Genomic DNA, 13697 nt, shown 5'->3' on the forward strand with positions numbered 1-13697 from the left:
TGTGGCTAGAGGATCTGCAGGCGAGACCGGTGGCGGGCCCCGCGCCCGCCGCATCATCGTCCTGGCGACCTCCTTCAGGGCAGCACTCTAGGCGGCGGCCTTCCTCGTCTAAGACCTTGAAGAGCAGCACGGAGGCGTCGTCGTACTCGAAGTAGATCGCGAGGGCACCCTCCGCATGGCAGACTCGGGCAATCTCGCCCCAGCCTCGGGTCATGAAGATCTTCCCGAAGGCAACGGTCCCAATCTCTGCTCCAGTCGCTGGGGCGTCGCAGCAGCGTGCTGTAGCCAGAGTTCGCGAAGGCCCCTCGGCGGCATCTCGGCCGTGAAGAACGGCGGGAGGCATATCCAGGTGCTCGGGGGCATCGTCGCCCACAACATGAACTCGCGCGAAGAGTCCGTAACATGGACCCCTGGGGCGACGGCGCGCGCCTCCGCGGCACGGCGACCACGGCCCTGGCACGGGCGGCGCCGCTCACCGCTCCTCCCTCCGGAATCGTTGGCGTGAGCGTACAAGGGCAGCGGGTACCCAGGAGGTGGCCTCTCATACCAAGACCGCAACACCACCGGCCTCACGACCATCTCACGGCGATGAGACCTCCTTTTCTTCGGCGGGAGCAGCTCGGGCACGTTGAGGGGAGCCTTGCCCTTCTCTGCGGCCAAGAACCTCCGGATCGGCGCCATGTCTGCACAAGCAAGGAGTGGAGCAAGGAAGGAGAAGAAGCGGGAGAGGCAGAGGAAGGATGGGCGACGGGAGCTCCGCCCCCTCCCATTTATACTAGGAGAAGGCCAACCAGCACCCCCCACGATCACAGGCAATGATGGTTTTCCTTGCATGCCGCAGGGACTTGTCAAGTAGGGCAGTTGCCGAGGCAGCGCGGGGAAGCGGAGATGCCCACGTCCAATCAACCGCCACACGTCGACCAAGGCCGCAGACTATTGGGGCCCGCAGCGCTCCACACTTAACCTTTGGCTTCGCCTCAAAGCCAAGCCCGAGCGCGCCTTGGGCCCGGGGGCTACTGTCGGCGTTCTGGGAACGGGGGTCCCCAGACTTGCCTGCCTGTGGCCCACGGCGTGGCTTTGCTGGCAGGCATGTGCGACCCATTTTCATCAACAAGGAATCAAGATCCTCGCGAGGGGCCATGCCTCGCGAGGCAGACGGCACAAGACCTCCTCAGGAGCGGCCTCGCCAGGCTGGCTCATGAGGGGCAGAGAGTTCAAGGCCATGCAAACCTCGCGAGGTTCTCGTGACGTGAGCCATGGCGATCGAGGCCAGGCAGGCGCCAGCTCGCGCAGCGTCCTTATTTCCTCTTTGGTGCTAAGGGGGCAAGCGCAGGCACGGAGTACCGAGGCATCAAGCAAAGGTTTCCATATTGGTGTAATGAGACCAAGACCAGAAGGACGACAAGACGGATGTCACCATGGAGCCCAAGACAACGTCACCACCAGAGCCTTTGGCAGGCGAAGACCGTTTTTGTCAGGATAGCTTGTACTAGTTGTCCCCTTTCAAATTGGCCGTTGTTGGCTCCCTTCCCGCTCAATATTTGAGGAGAGGACCAAGGCCACTATAAATAGAACTAGCCACCACCGTAGCTAGAAAAAGGGAGGAGAGATCTGAGATTGGAGCCACCACATCCTTGACGGCACACCCACCAAGCACAAGAACACCTCAACCTCAGGAGGCTGTTCTTCCTCTTGTACTGTTCATCCTCAGCCCAAGAGGCAATCCACCACGACCACACTGGAGTAGGGTATTACACCACAACGGTGGCCCGAACCAGTATAAATCTTGTGTCCTTTGTGTTGCGAGTTCGTCGAGTTAGTTCGTGAGATCCTAACTAAGTTAGGACGCGAATCAATAGGGGGTGATCTTCGCGCGCACCCCAGTGTTCGAACCTTAAGGGTTTTTGCCGGAACCCGTGATCCGACACATGTCATATTTCTAACACGCATTACAATGCCACCACGACGGAGGTGCAGCTTGCGCCAACGCTTATGTCGTTGTTCCAACAGCCTGCGTCAGTGCCTATGTTGGCGTTCCATCCGGTGCAGGAGGAACAACAATACAACTTTGTTCCTCCTGAAGCAGCACCGACTAGCGGAGGGCCAGATGTACGACGAGCGCACAAGCGAGGTGGCCATGGCGGCCATGGCCGCAGTGAAGCCCAACTTTGTCGCAGAGCAGCATGCCATCTACAATGCCGTCTGCGCTCAAGCCGCCGCTCGCTAGGAAGCGACCTTCGCGCAAGCGCAACACCAGGTGATCACGGAGGATAACAACGCTAGCCTCACCTCCTGTGCGCTGCCGATGAACTATCTGGTGGCCTGATGTGATGACGATAGCGCGAGCGCCACCATTTCCATCATGGACCTCACGCCCAGCGGCGACGGATAGGTCGCAGACTCCTCCAAGAATGAGCAGGGCACGGGGGGCGGCGGGTCCTTGTGTTCTATGTGGGCCGGCCCGTCTCCAGTGTTCTACTCTAACCCGCCGGATACCGTACTTTCACTTCACAGGTCTTATCGCCGGTGCTCATGGAGACGACGGATGGAAGATGCGGTCCTAAGGAAGGGAACAACAAGGGCTTCGATGACATTTGTTTATGAATGACATATTTTTTATTCTAAATGTTTGAAATGTAATGACAAGACGCCGTGTTTGCATGAATGACGTTTGTTTATGTAAATTATATTCGAACTTGAATGAAGTCCGGCCGTATTCGCACAAATTTCGTTAGATTAGTTCGGATGATAGTTGAAATGTATGCGTACAATGTTGGATGACAATCTTCCGCATCCGTGTCCGTGGACTGACCCCTGTCTCTGAACAGATCCAGGAGAAAATTCGCGGCTCGCCGTTGAAGATGCCCTTAAAACCTAGCCCCCGTGCCTTTTGGCTGCTTAGTTAGAAATCATTGTTTTATACTCCCCCGTTCTCAAATATTTGTCTTTCTAGGCATTTCAAATGGACACAATATACGGATGTATGTAGACATATTTTAGAGTGTAGATTTACTTATTTTGCTTCGTATGTAGTCCTTGTTGGAATCTCTAGAAAGACAACTATTTGGAAACGGAGGGAGTATTTGCCCTGCATGCATTTGCCATTTAGTTTGACCAAATAACATGTGCTTCAACGATCCAATTGGTTTCAAACTTTGTGACCGAGTCCTTCGTTACGCACTATATAAGAAAGTCTTGCTTTTATGATTTAAAAATCAAGCTAATTATTTACTCACCCACTTGTGGCGTGCAGCCAAGAAAGAGAGAGAAGCTTGCTTGTAAGATGCACGCTCCTGTACCTAGTAGACATAATCGTCATAATTTAACAAGACTTTCTGGCGAGACATTTCCAACTTGTCGTACTCCAGAGCGCGACCTTTTTTCCCTTGTTGCGCATCCGTCCGATCCGACGGCTCAAACGAGTTTCGGACGCCCGCCAGCCACGGCACCGCGCGTCTCCATCGTTCCCACGCAGCACCCAAACCCTTGGCCCCACAGCTCAGCCGCCTCTGGTTAGAAACATGCTTTAAGCAACACGAAGTCCAGCATTGTCTTAGCTAAGCGGCCAGATATCGACGCGGCGACAATAAACAAGAAACCGTTTGGATTGGAGCCTCCGCCCCGCCGCCGGGTCGCAGCTGTTCCTGAACCCGCCCCATACGCCGGCCGCCCTATCGAGCCGGGTCGCAGCCGCTCCTGAATGAACCCACGGCCTCGGGTGCACCAGCCAGGCGCGAGTCGTAGTCGTAGCCGAGCCGCGCCGATGCCGGCGGCTCCTGCGGTACCTATATCTGCGCGTGGGGTTAGGCTGACAGCTGGGACCGGCGGCTCACAGGGCGGAGTGGAGCGGAGCTCTAGGAGGCCACCACCCCAAATCCCCTTCCTCTCCACATCGCCAGTTTCACCGCCGCTGCGCCCGCACGACGCGCAGCCGCCATGGACGAGGAGGCCAAGCCCAACACGAGCGAGGATGCCAGCTCCAAGGCCGCCGCCGCCGCTGCTGCTCCCGTCGCCACTGCGGCCGAGGCGGCCACTCCGCCGACGCCCTCGGGCTCGGGGTCGCCGGAGGGGGGGAAGGAGGAGGTGGGCGATTTGGTGGAGAGGGTTGCGGAGCTGGTGGACGAGATCGCGGTGATCTCCGACTTCAGGAACGCCTACCGGAGGCAGTTCTGCAACCTGTCGCGGCGGATCCGGCTGCTCGCGCCCATGATGGAGGAGGTCAAGGAGGGGCCACGCCCGCTGCCGGAGGCGTCGGTGGCCGCGCTCAGGCAGCTCAGGGACGCGCTCGCCGGCGCCCGGGAGCTGCTCCGCCTCGGCAGCAACGGTAGCAAGATCTTCCTGGTGGGGTTTCTCGACTATAGCTCATTGTTTTCTTGTCTTGTTTATACGGTGCGTCCGAAATTGCCCATATTCTTGCACCTCTTGCGCTAGATAAGGTTGTATCTGCGGAGTTCAAGAAAATTTCGCCTGACGAATTAGATTCTATTTTACCGTGCTGTGCTGCAGAATTAGAATTTCTCGCTAATCACTTTGTAACATGTTGCCTTTTTTTGCCTGTGTAAAAGCTTATCCTTAAAAATTGCTGAGGTTGGACCAGGTTTTGAATACCTGGGTGTCAAATCAATGCCGGGCCAGAGTAGTTGACAACTTGACATTCTTTAGTGGTGTTGAATAAGTCTGCCAATACCCTAGGTTATTATTGGTTTTGTATACACAACATGGGTGAGCCTAGGAAAAACCGAGGTATAATTACTGAATTCTATACTTTCTAATTTTGGCATGACCAATACTGTAGTTCTAAATATGGAAGTTTGAGAGACTAGTAGTAACCCGTGTAACTGCAGGATTGTACAAGAGTAAAAGATAGCTGTGACTGTACTCCAAAAGAACTAGTTATTCACCACTATTGCTATTTAATCACCATATCTAGGTCACACTAGCATTGCTCCAAAATGCATATTTGCAGCTGGAAAGCTGATAGGACTTGTTCAGGTGTGTGTGTTTTTGGGTGCAGTTGAAAGCAATTGCTCTCAATGCTAGTCTTTAGTCGTATCTATATGTCAGTTATTGGCGTTGGTCTGTTCACCTCATACCCCCTCCTGATACCAGCCGTTATATCTGTTGCAAATGGGTGAGATGGTGGTCATGTTCGCTACCAAAGTTGTGATAAAATTACCGGCAAGTGCCACTTATATGTAACTAGCATAATGCCCGTGTGTCGCTACGGTACCAAAAAATGGACGAAGCACAGAGACTGGGGAGGAATGGTGGTTGGAGAATGCGTATTGGGGAGGAGCGGCTGCAGGAAAAAATCGGTTGTCGGATTGACTGGCTGGTTCGTGTCGTAGAAAAATATTACGTGCTGTCGTGTACTTTTAAATACTTTCCCATGCAAGACATGAGTGAGGCGGGTGGCTTGTTGGACCGGAAGGGATCGAGTAGGTTCTGGATGGATCAGGAAGATTGGGATGGAGTGGAGAGGGTGTACTCGCCGCCACCACCACCAACTCCAATTTATATACGATAGTTCCGTAATAGGAAAGTCCAATTTATATAAGATAGTTATGTAATAGGAAACAACGAGGGTATCACATAGGATAAGTTTAGCATCACCAGTTTTTGTGTTTCAACCTGTTGGGTACTTTAATTTGTTTTGTTCATAGCAACTCACTGGAAGGAAACCTCCAATGTGGCCAGGACACTGGCTGAGATTCTCAGCCGTAGTATAAGTCTTCTTCCTTTTGCTGCATCTTGGGCCAGGACCCAGGACTATCACTATGGTTTCTATGTTGCTCAGCCCTGCTCTTGTTTATTTAAACAATATTTATGCACTGGAGCTGGACGACTTAGATATCTAGAGACTTTGATCAGCATGTTGTAACATTCATTTATGATGATTTTGTCGATTAGTTAGTTATGGAAGCTTAATATCTGCAAACTTTTTTTCTCGGGGGCGAGGGTGGGAATGACCCTGCGGCATGGGTTGATCATGTTGTACTGAGATTCTGTGCCAATTTATTGGTGATACTGATTTCAAAAAGTAAAAAAAAAACTTTTCCTGCGAACTTCAAATGTGCCCTGCGATGTTGCATGTTAGGCATGTATGGATGTAGACATGGCAGGGATAAGGATGGAGTACTATTGCTAGTTGAGTTTGTAGTTGCTAGCTGCTCGTTACAAGGAATACCTGATAACTCAAAGTTGTTGACCACCGAGGATAGTATATATACTTAGCTTACGTCTGTGGTCCGTGGAAGTGGTGAATTTAGTGTGAATCGTCTGTCATAATCGCATTTGGCGGATCACGATTGTTGCAAATTATCATCAGCTGCATCTGGCAGCTGCACTACTGTGATAGGTGTGTCAGGAGGGTATAGAGCTAGTTTCTGGAGCTCCATGTTGATAGTGCAACTGATGGACTGTTATATAAATAATGAGACCGAGGGTACTAGAACTGTTGGTACACTTGTAAGAATAAGTGAGAAGATGCACTGGTGTATTAGTCCCACGAAATAAGCAATGAGATTGAGTCTGCTTCTTATGGGTCAAAGCCAGGTTACACGGGGATGCCATTGCGCTCCTATCACCGGGATATTGCCCAGTCCTCGATGGACTGATTATATGAGGAAATAGAAACACCAGAGGGATCTGAATCACACTTTAATAATGGGAATAATACTCCACAAGGTTTCATCCACGGAAGGAGAGCCAGGGCCCAAGATCAGGTGAAAAGCGTAGTTAATAGACAATTTAATTTAGCCATAGCTGCTAAGCCAATATAAGTGTTGAAGGGGGTAAAAAGATCTAGTAATATATTTGGAGTCATGTTTGTGATGTAGTTTTACAGGGTAAAAAGCTAGTGTCTCAGTGCGAGGTATGTGATGGTCAATCAAGCACTTCCATATGTTTGCACGGGTGTGTTCATTAAAAAGTAGCGAGGCTGTGTATTTGAGTGGGCTAATATTTCTTGATACGTGTACCTTGATGAACAATAAAATACTGTTAGTCAATAAAATATGTGATGACGATGACGATAGAGTGTATCTGGATGAGGTCCTCTTTGTTGAGGTGTGCGTGGGTTATCTTGTGTGTGCCGCTTGGCGGTTTGTGACGGTTTTAGCTCGATTTTCCGTTAATTAACCGAGCAACTCTCTTCTGCTTAATTAATAGATGAGGCAAAACTTTTGCCTCCGTTTCGAAAAAAAAATACTGTTAGTCAGCAGATCTTGTGGTTAATTTTTGCTGTATAAATTTGCAACTACTTTTCATACATATTTAAATCATGATCATTTTCCAACAATTAGTGGTTTCCCCATTTGCAGGTTCTCGAGAGAGAGAAGATAATGCAGACTTTCCAGGACATTACCTCGAGGCTTGAGCAAGCCTTAGCTGGTATCTCGTTTGATGAGCTTGGCATATCAGATGAAGTAAGGGAACAGGTAATTTTTCTCACTCTTGAGTTTCTTTGTCAGTGAAACCATTTAGATTTTTGCTTTGATTTGTTTTGTTCGGCCTGTCTTGCTTAGCTGCAACTGAAACACTTGTAATGTTGTGCAGGTTGAACTGGTGCATGCTCAATTCAAAAGAGCAAAAGAAAGATCAGATACATCGGATGACATTCTCTTTAATGATCTAATTTCTGCCTATAATTCAAGCACCAATGATAATGTTGACCCAGATGTCATTCAAAGGTTATCTGAGAAGTTGCAGCTTGTCACTATATCTGACCTCAATCAAGAATCATTGGCCTTGCATGAGATGGCTAGTGGAGGGGATCCCGGTGCAGTTGTTGAGAATATGTCAATGCTGCTGAAAAAGATCAAGGATTTTGTGCAGACCCAGGATCCTATAGGCATCCCAGCAAGTACAACAAACCCTTCCCGAGATGACAACTTGACATCTCCCGTTGTCCCGGATGATTTTCGTTGCCCAATATCACTGGATTTAATGAAAGACCCAGTTATTGTCTCCACTGGCCAGGTCTCTGCCTAACTTAGTTTTGTTTTGTTTCCTATCAATCTTTAGGTTTCCATTTATATTTCAACTCACAAGAATTTCTTGAAAATGTTTGTATTCAGACTTACGAGCGAGGTTGCATAGAGAGATGGTTGGAGGCAGGGCACAACACCTGTCCTAAGACGCAGCAGAAGCTTCCAAATAAATCTCTAACTCCAAACTATGTGCTCCGTAGCCTCATAGCTCAATGGTGTGAAGCAAATGGTGTAGAGCCGCCAAAGCGCCCTGCTCAGCCTAATAATACACCAGCAACATGTACCGCCTCTGAGCATAGTAAAGTTATTGACCTCCTGCAGAAACTATCATCCCAGAACCTTGCAGATCAACGTGGAGCTGCAGGTATGCTTCGTCAGCTTGCCAAGCGTAGCGCTGAAAATCGTGCTTGTATAGGAGAAGCTGGTGCTATTCCTATCCTTGTGAGCCTTCTACCAACCACCGATGTTAGCACCCAGGAACATGTGGTTACTGCTCTCCTGAATCTTTCTATTTATGAAGAGAACAAAGCAAGAATAATTACCTCTGGAGCTGTTCCTGGAATTGTACATGTGCTAAAGAGAGGCAGCATGGAGGCTCGGGAGAATTCAGCTGCCACACTGTTTAGCCTATCACTAGTGGATGAGAACAAGGTGACAATAGGGGCTTCTGGGGCAATTCCAGCTTTGGTGCTGCTATTGGGTAATGGAAGTCAACGGGGTAAAAAGGATGCAGCAACAGCACTATTTAACTTGTGTATCTATCAGGGCAACAAGGGTAAAGCTGTTAGAGCTGGATTGGTCCCTATACTACTTGAACTTCTAACAGAGACTGAAAGTGGAATGGTTGATGAGGCCCTGGCTATACTGGCAATTCTCTCGAGCCATCCTGAGGGAAAGGCAGCCATCAGCGCTGCCGCCGCCATACCAATTCTAGTTGGAGTTATCAGGAATGGATCCTCGAGGAACAAGGAGAATGCTGCGGCTGTTCTGGTGCATCTCTGTAATGGTGAACAGCAGCAACAGCATCTTGCAGAAGCACAGGAGCAGGGCATCGTTACCTTGCTGGAGGAGCTAGCAGAAAGCGGCACAGACAGGGGGAAAAGGAAAGCGATCCAGTTGCTTGAACGGATGAATAGGTTTCTAAAGCAGCAGAGCCAAGCCCAGGGAGATGCGATGGCACAGGCGCATGGTCAGTCCCAAACCCTGTCCCAGGCTCTGGTTCAAGCTCAAGCAGATACTCAGCTAGAGGAATCACTGCCTCCTACTTCATCCCATCTTCCTGAAAGATGAGGTGAATGATCATTAGCTTCTCATTCTAGGTAGTGGTTTGTTTTTGGGCCGTCTGCCAGGTGGAAGACCTCCTGCAATTCTTGCTCTGCAGGCGTGCGTTTTGGCTGTACAATGTTGTCAGGAATAGGAAGGCCCGGCAGCGCAGCGTGATTTAGGGCTGTGAGCATGTTGACAGGTCAGTTTTGCAACCATGGTTGGTGCTGTTAACCCGTGTTTGTTTGTAGTTGGTACAATGTGTCGGTGATTCAAGGTAGGATCCTCGAGTTTTAGGGAGGTATATCGTAATATGCTTGTACTGGGTGCCTGGTACATGACTAATTTGTGGCTTCCTAGGGTGGTAATTTTACTTGCCTGAGAAAGAAGAGAGCTTCAGTAAAGCCTAGTTTTTGTGTTCAGCTAAGTTTCTGCTCCGGATACTTTCCAAGAGAATAGCTGGAGCATGGATTGTTCTTGACGTGTAACTTGAAGGAAATCCATGTGGCGATGTTCTGATCAATCTGTGCGCATGTTGTTGTCATGAAATTCGCGGTAGATTTCTCGTTTCTTTTGGCTGTTGTCCGGGTCCGGGACAATGTAGCTGGATTCTTGATGGAACTCCCAACCTGATATGATGATATCAAGCGACGTGCCTGGCCGGACGGAGGCCGCCGCCTGGAGCCGAAGGGGAGAGGCGGCGATGACTCCGATTGGAGGACGTCACGCTCGGCACACTAGCTTGTGTCCCAGACACACTTAACTGTCACGGCGAATCGGCGCAGCCGAAAGGGGAGGGGGCACGCCGGTGACTCGGGCCACATGCGCGTGCCTCCTACGTACCTTTCCCTTTCGTCAACGGTGGGTAGGACTTGGGAGCGAGGGAGGGAGAGATCGGGGCGGCCTCAATTATGCGCAGATCGATCAGCCCGACCGCCAAGAAAGTGAGCTTGGTTTGCTGTTAGCTAGACTCGAGCCGGAGCCTGATGCGACTGGCGATGTAAATGCATGTGGTGGCACTTCGGGACACTGCTCCTGCCCGGTTCCTTTTCACCAACAGATTCGGGCAGATGCCAGCGCCACCATCTTATTTATAAGCTACAGTGGCCAAGAAGCACCACCATCTTATTTATAACCTACAGTGCCAAGAAGAGTGGCGACGCCGCTTCCGAACTACAGTTCTCGAGCCCACGTATGCACGCACCTTTCCAACTCGAGCTCACGACCAAATGCCGCGCGCGCCGTCGAGTTATTCTGGCGTTCCTTCCACAACGGCATGCTTGATCTTCCCTGTTCATCGCGACGCGTCGCATTATTGCCGCTTGATTGATTGGTTGCACCCGGTCTGCCGGCTACAACCACCCTATCAATCAAATTAAGAAAAAGAATTAAGCTGCTGCTTGCATTATTATTAAGAAAATCAAGCTAGCAAGCACTCAATCCCACCCCTAAGAAAAGCTTAAAGCTCATGCATTATGCCATAGTCTATGCTACATGTGGTGACCTCGTGGCTGATCTGCGAATTAGTGCGATATGATGATGCTGATATCCGACGAATCATCGCGCTCAGAATCAACACGTACGGGGAGAAACATTGTTTATTAGCACCCCGTATCGATCCGTGTCCACTAGCATTCACTTCTCTAGTCGCAGGTTTGGCGTCCTTGTCTTGTAACAACTAACAACGACTAGCTCGTCGACGAGTCGTTTGGTTCTGGCCAACGGAGCCGAATATCTTGAGCTCCAATCGCTTCAGGCGTAGAGTAGACGCCGCGACCTTTGACATCGTCGGCATTTTCGCAATCTTGAGAGTGAAATGAATGCTAAGTGTATACCAGAGCTGATGTTAACGTTCTTACCAATCAGGAAAATAAAAGGTTTTGCGATCTTACAACATTGTCATTTTTCCAATCTTGAGAGTGAAATGAATGCTATGTTGTACTCAGGTATATCAGAGCCAATCTTAACGTTCTTAACAATCACATGCAGCTAGCTAAGCGATGCCGCAGTGTCGCCTACCGCTGGTTCCTGTCCCCGACACCACGATAGCCTTGTGGTGAGGACCTCTTTTGCACAAGCTTTCATCGATTCATGAGATGAGATCTCAGTTCAGTACTCTGGCGACGAAGTAGTACCTAAACTATAAAGATACAGTAAACCACATACCCAAAGCAACTGACCCGGATGCTGCACGCGCGGTGGGCATGCAGATCGCTGGATCGCGATCCGCCCACTACCCCACCTGCATGCGCCCATGCATGAGGGCACACCCATGCAGACCCATCCACGTCCTAAACGAAGGCTGGTCATAATGATGGTATCATATAAGCTATTTTTTAATGATATATCACATAATTAAATGATAAAGAGAGGATGTGGTATCAGACTAGCCATAGTGGGAGTAACTTCAATAGTAACATCGAGTCCAACTCAGCAAATTTGCTTATGTGGCAATAAGTTAATAAGGAGAGAGATAGTAGTAGTAACTTAGCTAGTTACTGTAACATCACATGTCCCAATGCAATATGAGTCTATAACCTAATAAATGAAGCTATGCATGTTACCACACACTATGAAGGTAGTAACATGGTCTAGGAATACGTGTATGTTACTAGTATATATTACTCTCCATTGTGGCTAGTCTCATATCATGATATTGTATCATTATGATGTTGTACTACTTTGTGTCATGCATAATAATTAATAAGGCAACCTAAGATACTAACTTATGATACTATGCATCACAGTGCATGCCATTTTTACTCGCAAAGGATTCGCCATGCCCTCGCTCTCGCCCTCTCCCGCTCCGGGGTCGGCGACCACCATACCGGCGCTGCGCACCCTGTGCTCGTTGGCCACCCCCTCCCCAACCAGCTCCCGTAGCCGTTGGAGCGCGCCCGTTCCTCTGACACGGCTGCTGCTCGCATTCGGGCTGGCCTCGCGGCCTCCGCTGGGGCTGGAGTCGTTGCCAGATCCGCTGGATCTTGCGCTTCCCCCGCGGCCCCTCCCATCTTCGAGGTGGGGGAGTCGAGCCGGCGGGCCGCGCTCAGGCCGCGAGCTGCTGCCCCGCATTCATCACCTGCTCCGGCCTACCCCCTCGCCTCAGATTTATCATCTGCACGCCACACAGCTACCCCTCCGTCCCGTCGGCACGCCATGGCCGCCTTAAATCCATCGTCTGCGCGCCTGCAGCGCTCGCCATTAACTCGCGGACAGTGCGCCCTCCCCGGCCGCACCTTCGCGCTCTCCTCCAGGCGGAGTTATCTCGCCTGCATTGCGCCCTGCCCACTCCGCCTCTCAGCGCAACCAGCATCGCCAGCAGGATTCCCGCGATGACCCGGTCCAAGCCTCCCCGAAATGGCAGCAGGTCGTTTCGAGGCGCCGGCGGCGTGCGCCGCCCGTACCTGCTCCGGGCGCTCGGAGTTATGCCCGCCGCGTCTCCCCCGAGGCACGTTGGCTGGCGCAGCAACGCCACAGCGCCTTCTTAAGGAGGTTCCGGGGCTGCTGTCCTCGGTGTCTCGCCCCTCGCCACCATGCCGTCGACTGCCACGACCCGGTGAGATGCGCTTACTGCTGGCGTTTCGGCCATCGCTGTCGCTCCAAACTCTGTAGCCTCAGCCACCCCCCGCAAGCTCCACCGCACGCTCCGCCCCCCAGCCGTCTGCCTCAGCCACCACCACCCCCATCTCGCCCGCTGCCTCGCCGGTCTGCCCCGCCGGCGCCGTTGCCCGCCTCCCTTCCTCCTCCGCCCCCAGGTCCGCCCCCGCCGTGTGCCATGGCGTACCGTCCCGGAGAGGCCTCCCAGCGGCCTGGGGCTGGCTCCACCTTCACCTTCTGCACGCCGGCGATGGAGGAGGCGGCGCGCCACTTGCGTTCATCCGCGGTGGTCATCACCATGTCCGAGCTGCGTCGCGACATCAACCCCCAGCTTGTCGCCAAGGCGCTGGAGCGCGCCCTCGGCATCCCTTGGGAGGAGATGCACGTCTCCAAGCACTCGCCGGAGGACTTCCTGGTGCGGTTCGCGCACGCCCGCCACAGGAACGTCGATGTGGACGCCGGCGTGGCGACCTGCAGAGGCGTGGCGCTCTCCATCGCTCCGTGGTCGCCGGCGGCGCATGGCCATCAGCGGGCCTGGCGGTTCTACTGCAGGCTTGCGGTAGAAGGTATCCCCGTCCAAGCCTGGACCAAGGAGGCGGTGCAGGACGCCATCGGCCGCTCCTGCCACGTCGAGCGGCTCGAGAGGCAGTCCACGTTGCTCTCCAACACCTCCTGTGTCTACGCATGGGTGTGGGCGTGGTCGCCTGACGACATCCCCACGGCCAACGGCTTCTCCATCATCGACCGCCCTGACGATGGCCGTGGCCGCCAAGTGCTGCCAGAGGGCTGCCCCAGCTTTGACGGGCCCTGCGGCCCGCAGTTTCCAGTGCTCATCCATTTGGATCG

General features: G+C 51.9%; 1 pseudogene; it reads left to right on the top strand.

Annotated features, from left to right (window-relative positions):
* Positions 1–3811: 3811 nt before the first annotated feature.
* Positions 3812–9676, top strand: LOC119285279 (annotated as a pseudogene).
* Positions 9677–13697: the final 4021 nt, after the last annotated feature.

The sequence above is a fragment of the Triticum dicoccoides genome, chromosome 4A (assembly GCF_002162155.2).
Source record: "Triticum dicoccoides isolate Atlit2015 ecotype Zavitan chromosome 4A, WEW_v2.0, whole genome shotgun sequence".
NCBI lineage: Eukaryota > Viridiplantae > Streptophyta > Magnoliopsida > Poales > Poaceae > Triticum > Triticum dicoccoides.